The following is a 23,053-nucleotide window of genomic DNA, read 5'->3' as shown; positions in this document are numbered from 1 at the left end:
CCCGCAGAGGAATATATCTGACTAGTAATAATCTTAAAACCTATATATTGATATGTCTCCATAAGGGAATCAAGTGTGTCTAGACTGGCATTAACATGGCAGTGAGAATCAGCTCAAACCCACTATAAGAGGGAATTTCAAAAACAAACAAACAGGACTTCCGGGTAAGATGGCGGAAGAGTAAGATGCGGAGATCACCTTCCTCCCCATGGATATAACAGAAATACAGCTACACGTGGAACAACTCCTACAGAACACATACTGAACGCTGGCAGAAGACCCCAGACTTCCCAAAAGGCAAGAAACTCCCCACATACCTGGGTAGGGCAAAGCGGAGAGATTCCCGCACAGAGGAGCGGTGCCGAGTGGCACTCACCAGCCCGAGAGGCTTGTCTGCTCGCCCGCCGGGGCGGGCGGCGCTAGAAGTTGAGGCTCTGGCTTCGGTCAGAGCACAGGGAGAGGACTGGGGCTGGCGGCGAGAACTCAGCCTGAAGGGGGTTAATGCGCCACAGCTAGCCGGGAGGGAGTCCGGGAATACCCTGGAGCTGCCGAAGAGGCAAGAGACTTTTTCGTCCCTCTTGGTTTCCTGGTGCGCGAGGAGAGGGGATTAAGAGCGCTGCTTAAAGGGGCTCCACAGATGGGCGCGAGTCACGGCTGAAAGCGCGGAGCCCAGAGACTGGCGTGGGACGCTGGGGCTGCTGCTGCCCCCGCCAAGAAGCCTGTGTGCGAGCGTAAGTCACTGTCCACACCGCCCTTCCGGTAGCCTGTTCAGCCAGCCACTGCCGGGGTCCCGGGATCCATGGGCGGCTTCCCTGGGAGGACGCACGGCGCGCCTCGGGCTAGTGCAACGTCACGCCGACATCTGCCACGGCAGGCTCGCCCCGCACTCCATGCCCCTCCCTCCCGCCCGGCCTGAGTGAGCCAGAGTCCCCGAAGAGGCTGTTCCTTTAACCCTGTCCTTTCTGAGTGAAGAACAGACCCCCTCCGGCGACCTACACGCAGAGGCGGGGCCAAATCCAAAGCTGAGACCCAGGAGCTGTGAGAACAAAGAAGAGAAAGGGAAACCTCTCCCAGCAGCCTCAGAAGCAGTGGATTAAAGCTCCACAATCAACTTGATGTACTCTGCATCTGTGGAATACATGAATAGACAACAAATCATCCCAAATTGAGGAGCCAGGAGTCACTGCTGTGCCTCTGAGGTGGGAGAGCCAAGTTCAGGACACTGGTCCACAAGAGACCTCCCAGCTCCACATAATATCGAACGGCGAAAATCTTCCAGAGATCTCCATCTCAACACCAGCACCCAGCTTCACTCAACGACCAGCAAGCTACAGTGCTGGATACCCTATGCCAAACAACTAGCAAGACAGGAACACAAGGCCACCCATTAGCAGAAAGGTGGCCTAAAATCATAAAAAGTCCACAGACACGCCAAAACACACCACCAGACGTGGACCTGCCCACCAGAAAGACAAGATCCAGCCTCATCCACCAGAACACAGGCACTAGTCCCCACCAAAAGGAAGCCTACACAACCCACTAAACCAACCTTAGCCACTGGGGACAGACACCAAAAACAACGGGAACTACAAACCTGCAGCCTGCAAAAAGGAGACCCCAAACACAGTAACATAAGCAAAATGAGAAGACAGAAAAACACACAGCAGGAGAAGGAGCAAGATAAAAACCCACCAGACCTAACAAATGAAGAGGTAATAGGCATTCTACCTGAAAAAGAATTCAGAATAATGATGGTAAAGACGATGCAAGATTCTATTTCCCAGATCCAAAATCTTGGAAATAGAATAGACAAAATGCAAGAAACTGTTAACAAGGACCTAGAAGAACTAAAGATGAATCAAGCATCGATTAAAAACACAATAAATGAAATAAAAAATACTCTAGATGGGATCAATAGCAGAATAACTGAGGCAGAAGAACAGATATGTGAGGTGGAAGATAAAATAGTGGAAATAACTAATGCAGAGCAAAATAAAGAAAAAAGAATGAAAAGAATTGAGGACAGTCTCAGAGACCTCTGGGACAACATTAAACGCACCAACATTCGAATCATAGGGGGTCCAGAAGAAGAAGAGAAAAAGAAAGGGACTGAGAAAATATTTGAAGAGATTATAGTTGAAAACTTCCTTAATATGGGAAAGGAAATAGTTAATCAAGTCCAGGAGGCACAGAGAGTCCCATACAGAATAAATCCAAGGAGAAATACGCCAAGACACATATTAATCAAACTGTCAAAAATTAAACACAAAGAAATCATATTAAAAGCAGCAAGGCAAAAACAACAAATAACACACAAGGGAATCCCCATCAGGATAACAGCTGATCTCTCAGCAGAAACTCTACAAGCCAGAAGGGAGTGGCAGGACATAATGAAAGTGATGAAGGAGAAAAACCTGCAACCAAGATTACTCTACCCAGCAAGGATCTCATTCAGATTTGATGGAGAAATTAAAACGTTTACAGACAAGCAAAAGCTGAGAGAGTTCAGCACCACCAAACCAGCTTTACAACAAATGCTAAAGGAACTTCTCTAGGCAAGAAACACAACAGAAGGAAAAGACCTACAATAACGAACCCAAAGCAATTAAGAAAATGGGAATAGGAACATACATATCGATAATTACCTTAAATGTAAATGGACTAAATGCTCCCACCAAAAGACACAGATTGGCTGAATGGATACAAAAACAAGACCCATATATATGCTGTCTACAAGAGACCCACTTCAGACCTAGAGACACATACAGACTGAAAGTAAGGGGATGGAAAAAGATATTCCATGCAAATTGAAACTAAAAGAAAGCTGGAGTAGCAATTCTCATATCAGACAAAATAGACTTTAAAATAAAGACTACTAGAAGAGACAAAGAAGGACACTACATAATGATCAAGGGATCGATCCAAGAAGAAGATATAACAATTGTAAATATTTATGCACCAAACGTAGGAGCACCTCAATACATAAGGCAAATACTAACAGCCATAAAAGGAGAAATCGACAGTAACACAATCATAGTAGGGGACTTTAACACCCCACTTTCACCAATGGACAGATCATCCAAAATGAAAATAAATAAGGAAACACAAGCTTTAAATGATACATTAAACAAGATGGACTTAATTGATATTTATAGGACATTCCATCCAAAAACAACAGAATACACATTTTTCTCAAGTGCTCATGGAACATTCTCCAGGATAGATCATATCTTGGGTCACAAATCAAGCCTTGGTAAATTTAAGAAAATTGAAATTGTATCAAGTATCTTTTCTGACCACAATGCTATGAGACTAGATATCAATTACAGGAAAAGAGCTGTAAAAAATACAAACACATGGAGGCTAAACAATACACTACTTAATAACGAAGTGATCACTGAAGAAATCAAAGAGGAAATTAAAAAATACCTAGAAACAAATGACAATGGAGACACGACGACCCAAAACCTATGGGATGCAGCAAAAGCAGTTCTAAGAGGGAATTTTATAGCAATACAATCCCACCTTAAGAAACAGGAAACATCTCGAATAAACAACCTAACCTTGCACCTAAAGCAATTAGAGAAAGAAGAACAAAAACATCCCAAAGTTAGCAGAAGGAAAGAAATCATAAAAATCAGATCAGAAATAAATGAAAAAGAAATGAAGGAAACGATAGCAAAGATCCATAAAACTAACAGCTGGTTCTTTGAGAAGATAAACAAAATTGATAAACCATTAGCCAGACTCATCAAGAAAAAAAGGGAGAAGACTCAAATCAATAGAATTAGAAATGAAGAAGTAGAAGTAACAACTGACACTGCAGAAATACAAAAGATCATGAGAGATTATTACAAGCAACTCTATGCCAATAAAATGGACAACCTGGAAGAAATGGACAAATTCTTAGAAATGCACAACCTGCCAAGACTGAATCAGGAAGAAATAGAAAATATGAACAGACCAATCACAAGCACTGAAATTGAAACTGTGACAAAAAATCTTCCAACAAACAAAAGCCCAGGACCAGATGGCTTCACAGGCGAATTCTATCAAGTATTTAGAGAAGAGCTAACACCTATCCTTCTCAAACTCTTCCAAAATATAGCAGAGGGAGGAACACTCCCAAACTCATTCTACGAGGCCACCATCACCCTGATACCAAAACCAGACAAGGATGTCACAAAGAAAGAAAACTACAGGCCAATATCACTGATGAACACAGATGCAAAAATCCTCACCAAAATACTAGCAAACAGAATCCAACAGCACATTAAAAGGATCATACACCATGATCAAGTGGGGTTTATTCCAGGAATGCAGGGATTCTTCAATATACGCAAATCAATCAACGTGATACACCATATTAACAAATTGAAGGAGAAAAACCATATGATCATCTCAATAGATGCAGAGAAAGCTTTCGACAAAATTCAACACCCATTTATGATAAAAACCCTGCAGAAAGTAGGCATAGAGGGAACTTGCCTCAACATAATAAAGGCCATATATGACAAACCCACAGCCAGCATCGTGCTCAATGGTGAAAAACTGAAACCATTTCCACTGAAATCGGGAACAAGACAAGGTTGCCCACTCTCACCACTCTTATTCAACATACTTTTGGAAGTTTTAGCCACAGCAATCAGAGAAGAAAAGGAAATAAAAGGAATCCAAATCGGAAAAGAAGAAGTAAAGCTGTCACTGTTTGCAGATGACATGATACTATACATAGAGAATCCTAAAGATGCTACCAGAAAACTACTAGAGCTAATCAATGAATTTGGTAAAGTGGCAGGATACAAAATTAATGCACAGAAATCTGTGGCATTCCTATATACTAATGATGAAAAATCTGAAAGTGAAATCAAGGAAACACTCCCATTTACCATTGCAACAAAAAGAATAAAATATCTAGGAATAAACCTACCTAAGGAGACAAAAGACCCGTATGCAGAAAATTATAAGACACTGATGAAAGGAATTAAAGATGATACAAATAGATGGAGAGATGTACCATGTTCTTGGATTGGAAGAATCAACATTGTGAAAATGACTCTACTACCCAAAGCAATCTACAGATTCAATGCAATCCCTATCAAATTACCACTGGCATTTTTCACAGAACTAGAACAAAAAATTTCACAATTTGTATGGAAACACAAAAGACCCCGAATAGCCAAAGCAATCTTGAGAACGAAAAATGGAGCTGGAGGAATCAGGCTCCCTGACTTCAGACTATACTACAAAGCTACAGTAATCAAGACAGTATGGTACTGGCACAAAAACAGAAAGATAGATCAATGGAACAGGATAGAAAGCCCAGAGATAAACCCACGGACATATGGTCACCTTATCTTTGATGAAGGAGGCAGGAATGCACAGTGGAGAAAGGACAGTCTCTTCAATAAGTGGTGCTGGGAAAACTGGATAGGGACATGTAAAAGTATGAGATTAGATCACTCCCTCACACCATACACAAAAATAAGCTCAAAATGGATTAAAGACCTAAATGTAAGGCCAGAAACTATCAAACTCTTAGAGGAAAACATAGGCATAACACTCCATGACATAAATCACAGCAAGATCCTTTTTGACCCACCTCCTAGAGAAATGGAAATAAAGACAAAAATAAACACATGGGACCTAATGAAACTTCAAAGCTTTTGCACAGCAAAGGAAACCATAAACAAGACCAAAAGACAACCCTCAGAATGGGAGAAAAAATTTGCAAATGGAGCAACTGACAAAGGATTAATCTCCAAAATTTATAAGCTGCTCATGCAGATCAATAACAAAAAAACAAACAACCCAATCCAAAAATGGGCAGAAGACCTAAATAGACATTTCTCCACAGAAGATATACAGACTGCCAACAAACACATGAAAGGATGCTCAACATCTTTACTCATTAGAGAAATGCAAATCAATACCACAATAAGATATCATCTTACACCAGTCAGAATAGCCATCATCAAAAAATCTAGAAACAATAAATGCTGGAGAGGGTGTGGAAAAAAGGGAACCCTCTTGCACTGCTGGTGGGAATGTAAATTGGTACAGCCACTATGGAGAACGGTATGGAGGTTCCTTAAAAAACTACAAATAGAACTACCATATGACCCAGCAATCCCACTACTGGGCATATACCCTGATAAAACCATAATTCAAAAAGAGACATGTACCAAAATGTTCATAGCAGCCCTATTTACAATAGCCCGGAGATGGAAACAACCTAAGTGTCCATCATCGGATGAATGGGTAAAGAAGATGTGGCACATATATACAATGGAATATTACTCAGCCATAAAAAGAAATGAAATTGAGCTATTTGTAATGAGGTGGATGGACCTAGAGTCTGTCATACAGAGTGAAGTAAGTCAGAAAGAGAAAGACAAATACTGTATGCTGACACATATATATGGAATTTAAGAAAAAAAAATGTCATGAAGAACATAGGGGTAAGACAGAAATAAAGACACAGACTTACTTGAGAATGGACTTGAGGATATGGGGAGGGGGAAGAGTAAGCTGTGACAAAGCGAAAGAGAGGCATGGATATATATACACTACCAAACGTAAGGTAGATAGATAGTGGGAAGCAGCCACAGAGCACAGGGAGATCAGCTGGGTGCTTTGTGACTGCCTGGAGGGGTGGAATGGGGAGGGAGGGAGGGAGGGAGATGCATGAGGGAAGGGATGTGGGAACAGATGTATATCTATGACTGATTCACTTTGTTATAAAGCAGAAACTAATTAAAAAACAAACAAAAAACAAAAACAAACAAAAAAAATAAACCGGGAAATTATTTACAATTCCTTCGGGGTTCTGATGAAACCTAGAATGACCCTATCTACAACGACAGCTGGATGTGGCATAAGACTGGACACTTGGGGCTGAGAGGATTGGTGAGATTGGGTGAGCAAATGCAGACCTTTTAAACCAATAATGCGTGGCACACATTCCCAGGGTCCCAACTCTCCAGGTTGAAGGGAATATTACTACAGCTATAAAATGTACGGGAAACCTAGAGAATGGACACACTCTGAATACGAAAGGTTTCTAGAACTCAACTAATAGTCCCTCTCCTGGTTCTCCAGATAGAATTTCCAACTGCTTTACTCTCAATCTCCCAACTTGGAGAGAGAGCCCCTTTAACCTCCTGGTTCGCACAGTTTGCCAATTTGGCAGAGGATGAAAGGGAAGAGGGAGAATCAATGAGAGAGTAGCTGTTAGGCATTTGGACTGGCATATGTCACTCTAATTTCCCAGCAGGAAGAAGAATTAACCAAAGTCTCAGCCACCCGCCGGGAACCAGTATAGGTCCTGAACCAAAAGTTTGGATTGGCGGTCACCTCACAAAAAACAAGTTGAAAAATGGAGCTCAGGGGCACAGCAATTCACAAACTGGCAGAGTAATAAAGGACAACTATAGTCCAAAAACCTGTTGAGGGAAGGCAACCAGGTGGACTTGAAAGCGAGCCAGTATAGCAGGAAACAGATACCAAGAGGTACATTGGAATCGCATTTAAAGCACAGGAGGAGGGGCACAACTTCGACAATGATGCACTTGGCCAAAAATGGTGTATGCGTTTTCTCCTGAATATATTTAGGAGAAAATGCAAACGACCTTTTTGCCCAACCAAGCAAGTGGGCAATGCAAATCTGCACTACAAAGAAGTATCACTTCCCAGCGGTCAAAAGGGACATCCACAAAATGTGTAAAAACCAGAAAGGCAAGACAGGCCCTGGAGAACAGGGAGCCTAGTTATGCTGATGGGCAGGATGTAAATTGCCAACTGCCTCTCTGGAGGAGTGCAATGTGTCCCCGAAAACAATTAAACAACAGAGCTACAGAGCCAAGGGCACTTCCCGTCTAGGGAATATACCTTGGGAAAACTGGAATTCAGTAAGACAGAGCCACACCAAAATTTAGGGCTGCACTGCTTACAAGAACCTCAACTTGGGTACACCTTAAATATCCCAGGAAAGACAAAATTGGTTCAAGAAATTGTGGTACTTACGTACAATGGAGTATCCCTCAGCCATGAAATCAATGTCATAAGGCAAGTAGCAGCAAAATGATTTTATTCAGGTACGATGATTCTAAGTGAAATAAGTCACAGAGAAAAAGGAACTTATCATAACATATCACTTATGAACGTCCTGTAAACATGGCTACACATGAACTGAGTTAGGAAAGAGAACAGAGTCTCACATTTAGAAAACACTCTTATGCCTGCTTAAGGGGAAAGGAGAGGAGGGGTGATGCATAAAACCAGAGTTTGATATTCGTACAGCTACCGTTCCAAAAACCAAATATGGAATAGACAAGACCTACACCTTCCTCAGTGAAAGGGACTCAAAACCCCATATTTCCCGCAGAGGAATATATCTGATTAGTAAAAATCTGAAAACCTATGTATTGATATGTCTCCATAAGGGAATGAAGTGGGTCTAGACTGGCATAAACATGGCAGTGAGAATAAACTCAAACCCACTATAAAAAGGAATTTCATAAACAAAACAAAAAAACAGGGAAATTCTTTAAAATTCCTACAGTGTCTCTGATGAAACCTGAAATGGCCCTCTGTACAAGGACAGCTGGATGTGGCATAAGGCTGGACACTTGGGACTGAGAAGTTTGATGAGATTCAGTGAGCAAATTCAGACCATTTAAAGCAATAATGCGTGACACACATTCCAAGTGCCCCAACTCTCCAGGTTGAAGGGAATATTAATACAGCTATAGCATGTACGGAATACCTAGAGAATGGACACACTGTGAATATGAAAGGTTTCTAAAACTCAACTAATAGTCCCTCTCATGGTGCTCCAGTTTGAATTTCCAACTGCTTTACTATCAATCTCCCAACCTGGAGAGACAGCCCCTTTAACCTCCTGATTCGCACAGGTTGCAAATTAGGCAGAGGATGAAAGGAAAGATGGAGAACCAATGAGAGAGTAGCTGTTAGGCATTTAGATGGGCACATGTCACTCTAATTTCCCAGCAGAAACAAGAATTAACTAAAGTCTCAGCCACCCGCCGGGAACCAGTATAAATCCTGAAGCAAAATTTTGGAGTTGCGGTCAGCTCACAAAAACGAGTTGAAAATGGAGCTCAGGGGCACAGCAATTAACAAATTGGCAGAGTAAAAAAGGGCAACTATCGTCCAAATTTCTGTTGAGGGAAGGCAACCAGGCGGACATGAAAGCGAGCCAGAATAGCAGGAAACAGATTTCAAGAGGTACATTGGAATCGCCTTTAAATCACAGGAAGAGGGGCACAATTTGGACAATGATGCACTTGCCCAAAAAGGTTGTATGCGTTTCCTGCGGAATATATTCAGGAGGAAATGCATACTCCTTTTTTGACCAAGCAAGCAAGCGGGCAATGCAAATCTGCACAACAAAGAAGTATCACTTCCCACTGGTCAAAAGGGACATGCGAAAAATGTGTAAAAACCAGAAAGGCAAGACAGGCAATGGAGAATAGGGAGCATAGTTATGCTGATGGGCAGGATGTAAATTGCCAACTGCCTCTCTGGAGCAGTGCATTGTGTTCCCTAAAACAAGTAAACAACAGAGCTACAGAGCAAAGTGCACTTCCAGTCTAGGGAATATACCTTGGGAAAACAGAATATCAATAAGACAGAGCCACCCCAAAATTTAGGGTGTCACTGGTTACAAGAACCTCAACTTGGATACAACTTAAATATCCCAGGAAAACAAAAATTGTTCAAGAAATTGTGGTACTTACGTACGATGGAATATCCATCAGCCATGTAAACAATGTCATAAGGCCAGTAGCAGCAAAATGAGTGGACTGAGGTACGATGATTCTAAGAGAAATAAGTCACAGAGAAAAAGAAACTTATCATAAGATATCACTTATGAAGGTCCTGTAAACATGGCTACACATGAACTGAGTTAGGAAAGAGAACAGAGTCTCAAATTTCGAAAACACTCTTATGCCTGCTCAAGGTGGAAAGAGAGGTGGAGTGATGCATAAAACCAGAGTTTGATATTAGTACAGGTACCGTTCCAAAAACCATCTACGGAATAGACAAGACCTACACCTTCGTCAGTGAAAGGGACTTCAAACCCCATATTTCCCGCAGAAGAATATAGCTGACTAGTAAGAATCTTAAAACTTATGTATTGATATGTTTCCGAAAAGGAATCAAGTGTGTCTATACTGGCATAAACATGGCAGTGGGAATCAGTTCAAACCCACTATAAAAAGGAATTTCAAAAACAAAAGAAAAGAACATGGAAATTCTTTACAATTCCTTCAAGGGTTCTGATGAAACCTGGAATGACCCTATCTACAATGACAGCTGGATGTGGCATAAGGCTGGAATCTTGGGACTTAGAGGATTGGTGAGATTCGGTGAGCAAATGCAGACCATTTAAAGCAATAATGCGTGGCACACATTCCAAGGGTCCCAACTCTCCAGGTTGAAGGGAATATTACTACAGCTATAATATGTACGGGAATCCTAGAGAATGGACACACTGTGAATACGAAATGTTTTTAAACTCAACTAATAGTCCCTCACCTGGTGCTCCGGTTTGACTTTGCAACTGCTTTCCTATCTATCTCCCAACTTGGAGAGACAACCCCTTTAACCTCCTGGTTCGCACAGTTTGCCAATTTGGCATAGGATGAAAGGGAAGAGGGAGAACCAATGAGAGAGTAGTTGTTAAGCATTTGGATGGGCACATGTCACTCTAATTTCCGGGCAGGAAGAAGAATTAACCAAAGTCTCAGCCACCCACCGGGAACCAGTATATGTCCTGAACGAATATTTTGGACTCGCTGTCAGCTCACAAAAAAACGAGTTGAAAAATGGAGCTCAGGGGCACAGCAATTCACAAACTGGCAGAGTAATAAAGGACAACTATCGTCCAAAAATCTGTTGAGGGAAGGCAACGAGGCGGGCTTCAAAGCGAGCCAGAATAGCAGGAAACAGATTTCAAGAGGTACATTGGAATCGCCTTTAAATCACAGGAAGAGTGGCACAACTTCGACAATGATGCACTTGGCCAAAAATGGTGTATGCGTTTTCTCCTGAATATATTCAGGAGAAAACGCATACGCCCTTTTTGGCCAAGCAAACAAGCGGGCAATGAAAATCTGCACTACAAAGAATTGTCACTTCTCACCGGTGAAAAGGGATATCTGCAAAATGTGTAAAATCCAGAAAGGCAAGACTGGCCCTGGAGAAAAGGGAGCCTAGTTATGCTGATGGGCGGGATGTAACTTTCCAACTGCCTCTATGGGGAAGTGCATTGTGTTCCCTAAAACAAGTAAACAACACAGCTACAGTGCCAAGGGCACTTCCAGTCTAGGGAATATACCATGGGAAAACTGAAAATAAATAAGACAGAGCCACCCCAAAATTTAGGGCTGCACTGCTTAAAAGAACCTCAACTTGGGTACACCTTAAATATGCCAGGAAAGACAAAATTGGTTCAAGAAATTGTACTTACGTACGATGGAATATCCCTCAGCCATGAAATCAATGTCATAAGGCCAGTAGCAGCAAAATGATTGCATTCAGGTACGATGATTCTAAGTGAAATAAGTCACAGAGAAAAAGAAACTTATCATAAGATATCACTTATGAAGTTCCTGTAAACATGGCTACACATGAACTGAGTTAGGAATGAGACCAGAGTCTCACGTTTAGAAAACACTCTTATGCCTGCTTAAGAGGAAAGTAGCTGAGGGCAGATGAATAAAACCAGAGTTTGATATTCGTACAGCTACCGTTCCAAAAATCAAATATGGAATAGACAAGACCTACACCTTCTTCAGTGAAAGGGACTCAAAACCCCATATTTCCCACAGAGCAATATATCTGACTAGTATGAATCTTAAAACCTATGTATTGATATGTCTCCGTAATATAATGAAGTGGGTCTAAACTGGCATAAACATGGCAGTGAGAATCACCTCAAACCCACTATAAAAAGGAATTTCAAAAACAAAACAAAAAAAACAGGGATTCTTTACAATTCCTACAGGGGCTCTGATGAAACCTGGAATGACCCTCTCTACAAGGACAGCTGGATGTGGCATAAGCCTGGACCCTTGGGACTGAGAGGCTTGGTGAGATTCAGTGAGCAAATGCAGACCATTTAAAGCAATAATGCGTGGCACACATTCCAAGGTTCCCAACACTCAGGGTTGAAGGGAATATTACTACAGCTATAACATGTACGGGAAACCTAGAGAATGGACACACTGTGAATACGAAAGTTTTCTAAAACTCAACGAAGGGTCCCTCTTATGGTGCTCCAGTTGGAATTTCCAACTGCTTTATTATCAATCTCCCAAATTTGAGAGACATCCCCTTTAACCTCCTAGTTCTCACAGGTTGCCAGTTTGGCAGACGATGAAAGGGAATAGGGAGAACCAATGAGAGAATAGCTGTAAGGCATTTGGATGGGCACATGTCACTCTAATTGTGCGGCAGGAAGAAGAATTAATCAAATTCTCAGCCACCAACTGGGAACCTGTATAGATCCTGAACCAAAATTTTGGACTTGTCGTCAGCTCACAAAAACATGAGTTGAAAAATGGAGCTCAGGGGCACAGCTATTCACAAACTGGCAGAGTACTACAGGGCAACTATCGTCCAAAAATCTGTTGAGGGAAGGCAACGAGGTGGACTTGAATGCGAGCCGGAATAACAGGAATCAGATTTCAAGAGGTACATTGGAATCGCCTTCAAAGCACAGGAAGAAGGGCACAACCTCGACCATGATGCACTTGGCCAAAAAGGACGTATGAGTTTTCTCCTGAATATATTCAGGAGAAAACGCATACGCACTTTTTGGCCAAGCAAGCAAGCGGGCAATGCAAATCTGCACTACAAAGAAGTATCACTTCCCACCGGTCAAAAGGGACATCCGCAAAATATGTAAAAACCAGAAAGGCAAGATAGGCCCAAGAGAACAGGGAGCCTTGTTATGCTGATGGGCGGGATGTAAGTTGCCAACTCCCTCTCTGGAGGAGTGCATTGCATTCTCTAAAACAGGTAAAAACCAGACCTACAGAGCCAAGGGGACTACCAGTCTAGGGAATATACATTGGGAAAACTGAAAATCAATAAGCGAGAGCCACCCCAAAATTTAGGTCTGCACTGCTTACAAGAACCTCAACTTGGGTACACCTTAAATATCCCAGCAAAGACAAAAATGGTTCAAGAAATTGTGTTACTAAAGTACGATGGAATATCCCTCAGCCATGAAATCAATGTCATAAGGCCAGTAGCAACAAAATGAGTGGATTCAGGTACGATGATTCTAAGTGAAATAAGTCACAGAGAAAAAGTAACCTATGATAAGATATCACTTATGAAGGTCCTGTAAACATGGCTACACATGAACTGAGTTAGGAAACAGAACAGAGCCTCTCATTTAGAAAACACTCTTATGCCTTCTTAAGGGGAAAGGAGAGGAGGGGTGATGCATAAAACCAGAGTTTGATATTCGTACAGGAACCATTCCAAAAACCAAATATGGAATAGACAAGACCTACACCTTCCTCAGTGAAAGGGACACAGAACCCCATATTTCCCGCAGAGGAATATATATGACTAGTAATAATCTTAAAACCTATATATTGATATGTCTCCATAAGGGAATCAAGTGTGTCTAGAGTGGCATTAACATGGCAGTGAGAATCAGCTCAAACGCACTATAAAAAGGAATTTCAAAAACAACAACAAAAAAAAAAAACGGGAAATTCTTTACAATTCCTTCAGGGGCTCTGATGAAACCTAGAATGACCCTATCTACAACAACAGCTGGATGTGGCATAAGGCTGGACTCTTGGGACTGAGAGAATTGGTGAGACTCGGTGAGCAAATGCATACCTTTTAAAGCAATAATGTGTGGCACGCATTCCAATGGTCCCAACTCTCCAGGTTGAAGGGAATATTACTACAGCTATAACATGTACGGGAAACCTAGAGAATGGACACACTCTGAATATGAAAGGTTTCTAGAACTCAACTAATTGTCCCTCTCCTGGTTCTCCAGCTAGAATTTCCAACTGCTTTACTATCAATCTCCCAAATTGGAGAGACAGGCTCTTTAACCTCCTGGTTCGCACAGGTTGCCAATTTGGCAGAGGATGAAAGGGAAGAGGGAGAACCAATGAGAGAGTAGCTATTAGGCATTTGGACGGGGACATTTCACTCTAATTTCCGGCAGGAAGAAGAATTAATCAAAGTCTCAGCCACCCACTGGGAACCAGTATAGATCCTGAAGCAAAATTTTGGACTTGCGGTCAGCTCACAAAAAACGAGTTGAAAAATGGAGCTCAGGGGCACAGCAATTCACAAACTGGTAGAATAATAAAGGGTAACTATCGTCCAAAAATCTATTGAGGGAAGGCAACGAGGCGGACTTGAAAGCGATCCAGAATAGCAGGAAACAGATTTCAAGGGGTACATTGGAATCACATTCAAACCACAGGAAGAGGGGCACAACTTCGACAATGATGCACTTGGCCAAAAATGTCGTATGCGTTGTCTCCTGAATATATTCAGGAGGAAACTCATACGCCCTTTTTGGCCAAGGAAACAAGCGGGCAATGCAAATCTGCACTACAAAATGTATCACTTCCAACCGGTCAAAAGGGACATCCGCAAAATGTGTAAAAACCAGAAAGGCAAGACAGGCCCTGGAGAACAGAGAGCCCAGTTATGCTGATGGGCGGGATGTAAATTAACAAATGCCTTTGTGCAGGAGTTCACTATGTTCCCTAAAACAAGTAAACAAGAGAGCTACCGAACCAAGGACACTTCCAGTCTAGGGAATATACCTTGGGAAAATTGAAAATCAATAAGACAGAGCCACCCAAAAATTGGGGCTGCACTGCTTACAGGAATCTCAACTTGGGTACACCTTAAATATCTCAGGAAAGACAAAAATGGTTTAAGAAATTGTATTACTTATGCACGATGGAATATCCCCCAGCCATGAAATCAATGTCATGAGGCCAGTAGCAGCAAAATGAGTGGATTCCGGTACGATGATTCTAAGTGAAATAAGACACAGAGAAAAGGAAATTATCATAAGATATCACTCATGAAAGTCCTGTAAAGATGGCTACACATGAACTGAGTTAGGAAAGAGAATAGAGTCTCACATTTAGAAAACACTCTTATGCCTTCTTAAGGGGAAAGGAGAGGAGGGGTGATGCATAAAACCAGAGTTTGATATTAGTACAGGTATCGTTCCAAAAACCAACTACGAATTATACAAGTCCTACACCTTCATCAGTGAAAGGGACTCAAAACCCCATATTTCCCACAGAGGAATATATCTGACTAGTAAGAATCTTAAAACCTATGTATTGATATGTCTCCATAAGGGAATCAAGTGTGTCTAGACTGGCATAAGCATGGCAGTGAAAATCAGCTCAAACCCACTATAAAAAGGAATTTCAAAAACAAACAAAAAAATAGGGAAATTCTTTACAATTCCTTCAGGGGCTCTGATGAAACCTGGAATGACCCTATCTACAAAGACAGCTGGATGTGGCATAAGGCTGGACACTTGGGACTGAGAGGATTGGTGAGATTGGGTCAGCAAAAGCAGACCGTTTAAAGAAATAATGCGAGGCACACATTCCAAGGATCCCAACTCTCCAGGTTGAAGGGAATATTACTATAGCTATAACATGTACGGGAAACCAAGAGAATGGACACACTGTGAATACGAAAGGTTTCTAAAACTCAACTAATAGTCCCTCTCCTGGTGCTTCGGTTTGTATTTCCAACTGCTTTACTATCAATCTCCCAACTTGGAGAGACAGCCCCTTTAAACTCCTGGTTCTCAAAGGTTGCCAATTTGGCAGAGGATGAAAGGAAAGATGGAGAACCAATGAGAGAGTTGCTGTTAGGCATTTGGACGGGCACATGTCACTCTAATTTCCCGGCAGAAATAAGAATTAACCAAAGTCTCAGCCACACGCCGGGAACCAGTATAGATCCTGAAGCAAAATTTTGGACTTGCGGTCAGCTCACAATAAACGAGTTGAAAAATGGAGCTCAGGGGCACAGCAATTCACAAACTGGCAGAGTAATAAAGGGCAACTCTCGTCCAAAATTCTGTTGAGGGAAGGCAACGAGGCGGACTTGAAAGAGAGCCAGAATAGCAGGAAACAGATTTCAAGAGGTACATTGGAATCGCCTTTAAAGCACAGGAATAGGGGCACAATTTCGATCATGATGCACTTGCCCAAAAAGGGCGTATGCGTTTCCTCCTGAATATAATCAGGAGGAAACGCATACGACCTTTTTGGCCAAGCAAGAAAGCGGGCAATGAAATTCTGCAGTACAAAGAAGAATCACTTCCAAGCGGTCAAAAGGGACACCTGCAAAATGTGTAAAAAACAGAAAGGCAAGACATGCCCTGGAGAACAGGGAGCCTGGTTATGCTGATGGGCAGGATGTATATTGCCAACCGCTTCTCTGGAGGAGTGCAATGTGTTCCCTAAAACAATTAAACAACAGAGCTACAGAGCCAAGGGCACTTCCAGTCTAGGGAATATACCTTGGGAAAACTGAAAATCAATAAGACAGAGCCACCCCAAAATTTAGGGCTGAACTGCTTACAAGAACCTCAAATTGGGTACACCTAAAATATCCCAGGAAAGACAAAATTGGTTCAAGAAATTTTGGTACTTACGTACGATGAATTATCCCTCAGCCATGAAATCAATTTCATAAGGCCAGTAGCAGCAAAATGAGTGGATTCAGGTAGGATGATTCTAAGTGAAATAAGTCACAGAGAAAAAGAAACTTATCTTAAGATATCACTTATGAAGGTCCTGTAAACATGGCTACACATGAACAGACTTTGGAAAGAGAAAAGAGCCTCTCATTTAGAAAACACTCTTATGCCTGCTTAAGGGGAAAGGAGAGGAGGGGTGATGCATAAAACCAGAGTTTGATATTCGTACAGGTACCATTCCAAAAACCAAATATGGAATAGACAAGACCTACACCTTCCTCAGGGAAAGAGACCCAAAACCCCATATTTCCCGCAGAAGAATATATCTGACTAGTAATAATCTTAAAACCTATATATTGATATGTCTCCATAAGGGAATCAAGTGTGTCTAGACTGGCATTAACATGGCAGTGAGAATCAGCTCTAACCTACTATAAAAAGGAATTTAAAAAACAACAACAAAAAAAAAACGGGAAATTCTTTACAATTCCTTCAGGGGCTCTGATGAAACCTAGAATGACCCTATCTACAACGACAGCTGGATGTGGCATAAGGCTGGACACTTGGGACTGAGAGGATTGGTGAGATTGGGTGAGCAAATGCAGACCTTTTAAAGCAATGATGTGTGGCACACATTCCAAAGGTCCCAACTTTCCAGGTTGAAGGGAATATTACTACAGATATAACATATATGGGAAACCTAGAGAATAGACACACTCTGAATACGAAATGTTTCTAGAACTCAACTAATTGTCCCTCTCCTGGTTCTCCAGCTAGAATTTCCAACTGCTTTACTATCAATCTCCCAAATTGGAGAGACAGGCCCTTTAACATCCTGGTTCGCACAGGTTGCCAATATGGCAGAGGATGAAAGGGAAGAAGGAGAACCAATGAGAGAGTAGCTATTAGGCATTTGGACGGGCACATGTCACTCTAATTTCATGGCAGGAAGAAGAATTAATCAAATTCTCAGCCACACACTGGGAACCTGTATAGGTCCTGAACCAAAATTTTGGACTTGCGGTCAGCTCACAAAAAACGAGTTGAAAAATGGAGCTCAGCGGCACAGCAATTCACAAACTGGCAGAGTACTAAAGGGCAACTATCGTCCAAAAATCTATTGAGGGAAGGCAACGAGGCGGACTTGAAAGCGATCCAGAATAGCAGGAAACAGATTTCAAGGGGTACATTGGAATCGCATTCAAAGCACAGGAAGAGGGGCACAACTTCGACAATGATGCACTTGGCCAAAAAGGTCGTATGTGTTGTCTCCTGAATATATTCAGGAGACAACACATACGCCATTTTTGGCCAAGCAAGCAAGCGGGCAATGCAAATTTTCACTACAAAATGTATCACTTCCCACCGGTCAAAAGGGACATCCGCAAAATGTGTAAAAACCAGAAAGGCAAGACAGGCCCTGGAGAACACAGAGCCCAGTTATGCTGATGTGCGGGATGTAAATTACCAACTGCCTTTGTGGAGGAGTTCACTGTGTTCCTTAAAACAAGTAAACAAGAGAGCTACCGAACCAAGGGCACTTCCAGTCTAGGGAATATACCTTGGGAAAACTGAAAATCAATAAGACAGAGCCACCCCAAATTTGGGGCTGCACTGCTTACAGGAATCTCAACTTGGGTACACCTTAAATATCCCAGGAAAGACAAAAATGCTTTAAGAAATTGTATTACTTATGCACGATGGAATATCCCCCAGCCATGAAATCAATATCATGAAGCCAGTAGCAGCAAAATGAGTGGATTCAGGTACGATGATTCTAAGTGAAATAAGTCACAGAGAAAAGTAAACTTATCATAAGATATCACTTATGAAGGTCCTGTAAACATGGCTACACATGAACTGAGTTAGGAAAGAGAACAGAGTCTCACATTTAGAAAACACTCTTATGCCTGCTTAAGGGGGAAGGAGAGGTGGAGTGATGCATAAAACCAGAGTTTGATATTAGTTCAGGTAACGTTCCAAAAACAAACTACGGAATAGACAAGACCTACACTTTCCTCAGTGAAATGGACTCAAAACCCCATATTTCTCGCAGAGGAATATATCTGACTAGTAAGAATTTTAAAACCTATGTATTGATAAGTCTCCATAAGGGAATCAAGTGTGTCTTGACTGGAATAAACATGGCAGTTAGAATCGGCTCAAACCCACTATAAAAAGCAATTTCAAAAACAAAACAAAAAAACAGGGCAATTCTTTACAATTCCTTCAGGGGCTGTGATGAAACCTGGAATAACACTATCTACAATGACAGCTGGTTGTGGCATAAGGCTGGACACTTGGGTCTGCGAGGATTGGTGAAATTCGGTGAGCAAATGCAGACCGTTTAAAGCAATAATGCGAGGCACACATTCCAAGGGTCCCAACTCTCCAGGTTGTAGGGCATATTACTACAATTATAACATGTACGTGAAACGTAAAGAATGGACACAGTGTGAATACAAAAGGTTTCTTAAACTCAACTAATAGTCCCTCTCCTGGTGCTCCAGTTTGAATTTCCAACTGCTTTACTATCAATCTCCCAACTTGGAGAGACAGCTCCTTTAACCTCCTGGTTTGCACAGGTTGCCAATTTGGCAGAGGATGAAAGGGAAGAGGGAGAACCAATGAGAGAGTAGCTGTTAGGCATTTGGACGGGCACATGTCACTCTAATTTCCCGGCAGGAAGAATAATTAACCAAAGTCTCAGCCACCCACTTGTAACAAGTATAGGTCCTGAACCAAAATTTTGGACTTGCGGTCAGCTCACAAAAAACGAGTTGAAAAATGGAGCTCAGGGCCACAGCAATTCACAAACTGGCAGAGAAATAAAGGACAACAATCCTCCAAATATCTGTTGAGGGAAGGAAACGAGGCAGACTTGAAAGCGAGCCAGAATAGCAGGAAGCAGATTTCAAGAGGGACATTGGAATCGCCTTTAAAGCACAGGAAGAGGTGCACAACTTCGACAATGATGCACTTGGCCAAAACGGGCGTATGTGTTTTCTCGTTAATATATTCAGGAGAAAATGCATAGGCCCTTTTTGGCCAAGCAAGCAAGCGGGCAATTCAAATCTGCACTACAATGAAGTATCACATACCACCGGTCAAAAGAGACATCCGCAAAATCTGTAAAAACCAGAAAGGCAAGATAGGCCCTGGAGAACAGGGAGCCTAGTTATGCTGATGGAAAGGATGTAAATTGCAAACTGCCTCTCTGGAGGAGTGCATTGTGTTCCCTAAAACAAGGAAACAACAGAGCTACAGAGCAAAGGGCAATTCCAGTCTAGGGGATATACCTTGGGAAAACAGAAAATCAATAAGACAGAGCCACCCCAAAATTTAGGGCTACACTGCTTACAAGAACCTCAACTTGGGTACACCTTAAATATCCCAGGAAAGACAAAAATGTTTCAAGAAATTGTGTTACTTACGTACGATGGAATATCAGTCAGCCATGAAATCAATGTCATAAGGCCAGTAGTTTCAAACTGAGTGGATTCAGGTACGATGATTCTAAGTGAAATAAGTCACAGAGAAAAAGAAACTTATCATAAGATATCCCTTATGAAGGTCCTGTAAACATGGCTACACAGGAACTGAGTTAGGAAAGAGAACAGAGTCTCACATTTAGAAAACACTCTTATGCCTGCTTAAGGGGGAAGGAGAGGTGGGGTGATGCATAAAACCAGAGTTTGATATTAGTACAGGTACCGTTCCAAAAACCAACTACGGAATAGACAAGACCTACACTTTCCTCAGTGAAATGGACTCAAAACCCCATATTTCCCGCAGAGGTATATATCTGACTAGTAAGAAACTTAAAACTTATGTATTGATATGTCTCCGTAAGGGAATGAAGTGTGTCTTGACTGCCATAAACATGGCAGTGAGAATCAGCTCAAACCCCCTATAAAAAGGAATTTCAAAAACCAAACCAAAAAACAGGGAAATTCTTTAAAATTCCTTCAGGGGCTCTGATGAAACCTGGAATGACCCTATCTACAACCACAACTTGATGTGGCATAAGCCTGGACACTTGGGACTGAGACGATTGGTGAGATTCGGTGAGCAAATGCAGACAATTTAAAGCAATAATATGTGGCACACATTCCAAGGGTCCCAAATCTCCAGGTTGAAGGGAATATTACTACAGCTATAACATGTACTGGAAACCTAGAGAATGGACAAAATGTGAATATGAAAGGTTTCTAAAACTCAACTGATAATCCCTCTCCTGGTGCTCCGGTTTGACTTTCCAACTGCTTTACTAAAAATCTCCCAACTTGGAAAGACAACCCCTTTAACCTCCTGGTTCGCACAGGTTGCCAATTTGGCAGAGGATGAAAGGGAAGAAGGAGAACCAATGAAAGAGTAGCTGTTAGTCATTTGGACGGGCACATGTCACTCTAATTTCCCGGAGGGAAGGAGAATTAACTAAAGTCTCAGCCACCTGCCGGGAACCAGTATAGGTCCTGAACCAAAATTTTGGACTTGCGGTCAGCTCACAAAAAACGAGTTGAAAAATGGAGCTCAGGGCCACAGCTATTCACAAACTGTCAGAGAAATAAAGGACAACAATCCTCCAAATATCTGTTGAGTGAAGGAAACGAGGCGGACTTGAAAGCGAGCCAGAATAGCAGGAAGCAGATTTCAAGAGGGACATTGGAATCGCCTTTAAAGCACAGGAAGAGGGGCACAACTTCGACAATGATGCACTTGGCCAAAAAGGGCGTATGCGTTTTCTCGTGAATATATTCAGGAGAAAATGCATAGGCCATTTTTGGCCAAGCAAGCAAGCGGGCAATTCAAATCGGCACTACAAACATGTATCATTTTCGACCGGTCAAAAGGGACATCCGCAAAATGTGTAAAAGCCAGAAAGGCAAGACAGGCAATGGAGAATAGGGAGCCTAGTTATGCTGATGGGCAGAATGTAAATTGCCAGCTGCCTCTCTGGAGGAATGCACTGCGTTCCCTAAAACAAGTAAACAACAGAGCTACAGAGCCAAGGGCACTTCCAGTCTAGGGAATATACATTGGGAAAACTGAAAATCCATAAGATAGAGCCAACCCAATAATTAGGGCTGCATTGCTTACAAGAACCTCAACTTGGGTACACCTTAAATATCCCAGGAAAGACAAAAATGTTTCAAAAAATTGTGGTATTTACATACAATTTAATAACCCTCAGCCATGAAATCAATGTCATGAGGCCAGTAGCCGCAAAATGAGTGTATTAAGGTACGATGATTCTAAGTGAAATAAGTCACAGAGAAAAAGAAATTTATCATAAGATATCACTTATGAAGGTCCTCTAAACATGGCTACACATGAACTGACTTAGGAAAGAGAACAGAGCCTCACATTTAGAAAACAATTTTGTGCTTGATTAAGGGGGAAGGAGAGGTGGAGAGATGCATAAAGCCAGAGTTAGATATTAGTACAGATACCGTTCCAAAAACCAAATACGGAATAGACAAGACCTACACTTTCCTCAGTGAATGGGACTGAAAACGCCATATTTCCCGCAGAGGAATATATCTGACTGGTAAGAATCTTAAAATCTATGTATTGATATGTCTCCGTAAGGGAATCAAGTTTGTCTAGACTGGCATAAACATGGCAGTGAGAATCAGTTCAAACCCACTATAAAAAGGAATTTCAAAAACAAAACAAAAATCAGGGAAATTCTTTACAATTCCTTCAGGGGCTCTGATGAAACCTGGAATGACCCTATCCAAAACGACAGCTGGATGTGGCATAAGGTTGGACACTTTGGACTGAGGGGATTGGTGAGATTCAGTGAGCAATCCAGACCCTTTAAAGCAAAAATCCGTGGCACACATTCAAAGGGTCCCAACTCTCCAGGATGAAGGGAATATTACTACAGGTATAACATGTACGGGAAACCTAGAGAATGTACACACTGTGAATACGAAAGGTTTCTAAAACTCAAGTAATAATCCCTCTCCTTGTGCTCCGGTTTGCCTTTCCAATTGCTTTACTATCAATCTCCCAACTTGGAGAGGCAGCCCTTTTAAGCTCCTGGTTCTCACAGGTGGCCAATTTGGGAGAGGATGAAAGGGAAGAGGGAGAACCAATGAGAGAATAGCTGTTAGGCATTTGGACGGGCACATGTCATTCTAATTTCCCGGCAGAAAGAAGAATTAACCAAAGTCTCAGACACCTGCCGGGAACCAGTATAGGTCCTGAACCAAAATTTTGGATTTGCGGTCAGCTCACAAAAAACGTGTTGAAAAATGGAGCTCAGGGGCACAGCAATGCACAAAC

This window comes from Hyperoodon ampullatus, assembly GCF_949752795.1.
Source record: "Hyperoodon ampullatus genome assembly, chromosome: X".
In the NCBI taxonomy this organism is placed as follows: domain Eukaryota; kingdom Metazoa; phylum Chordata; class Mammalia; order Artiodactyla; family Ziphiidae; genus Hyperoodon; species Hyperoodon ampullatus.
This window is presented reverse-complemented; position numbering follows the sequence as displayed.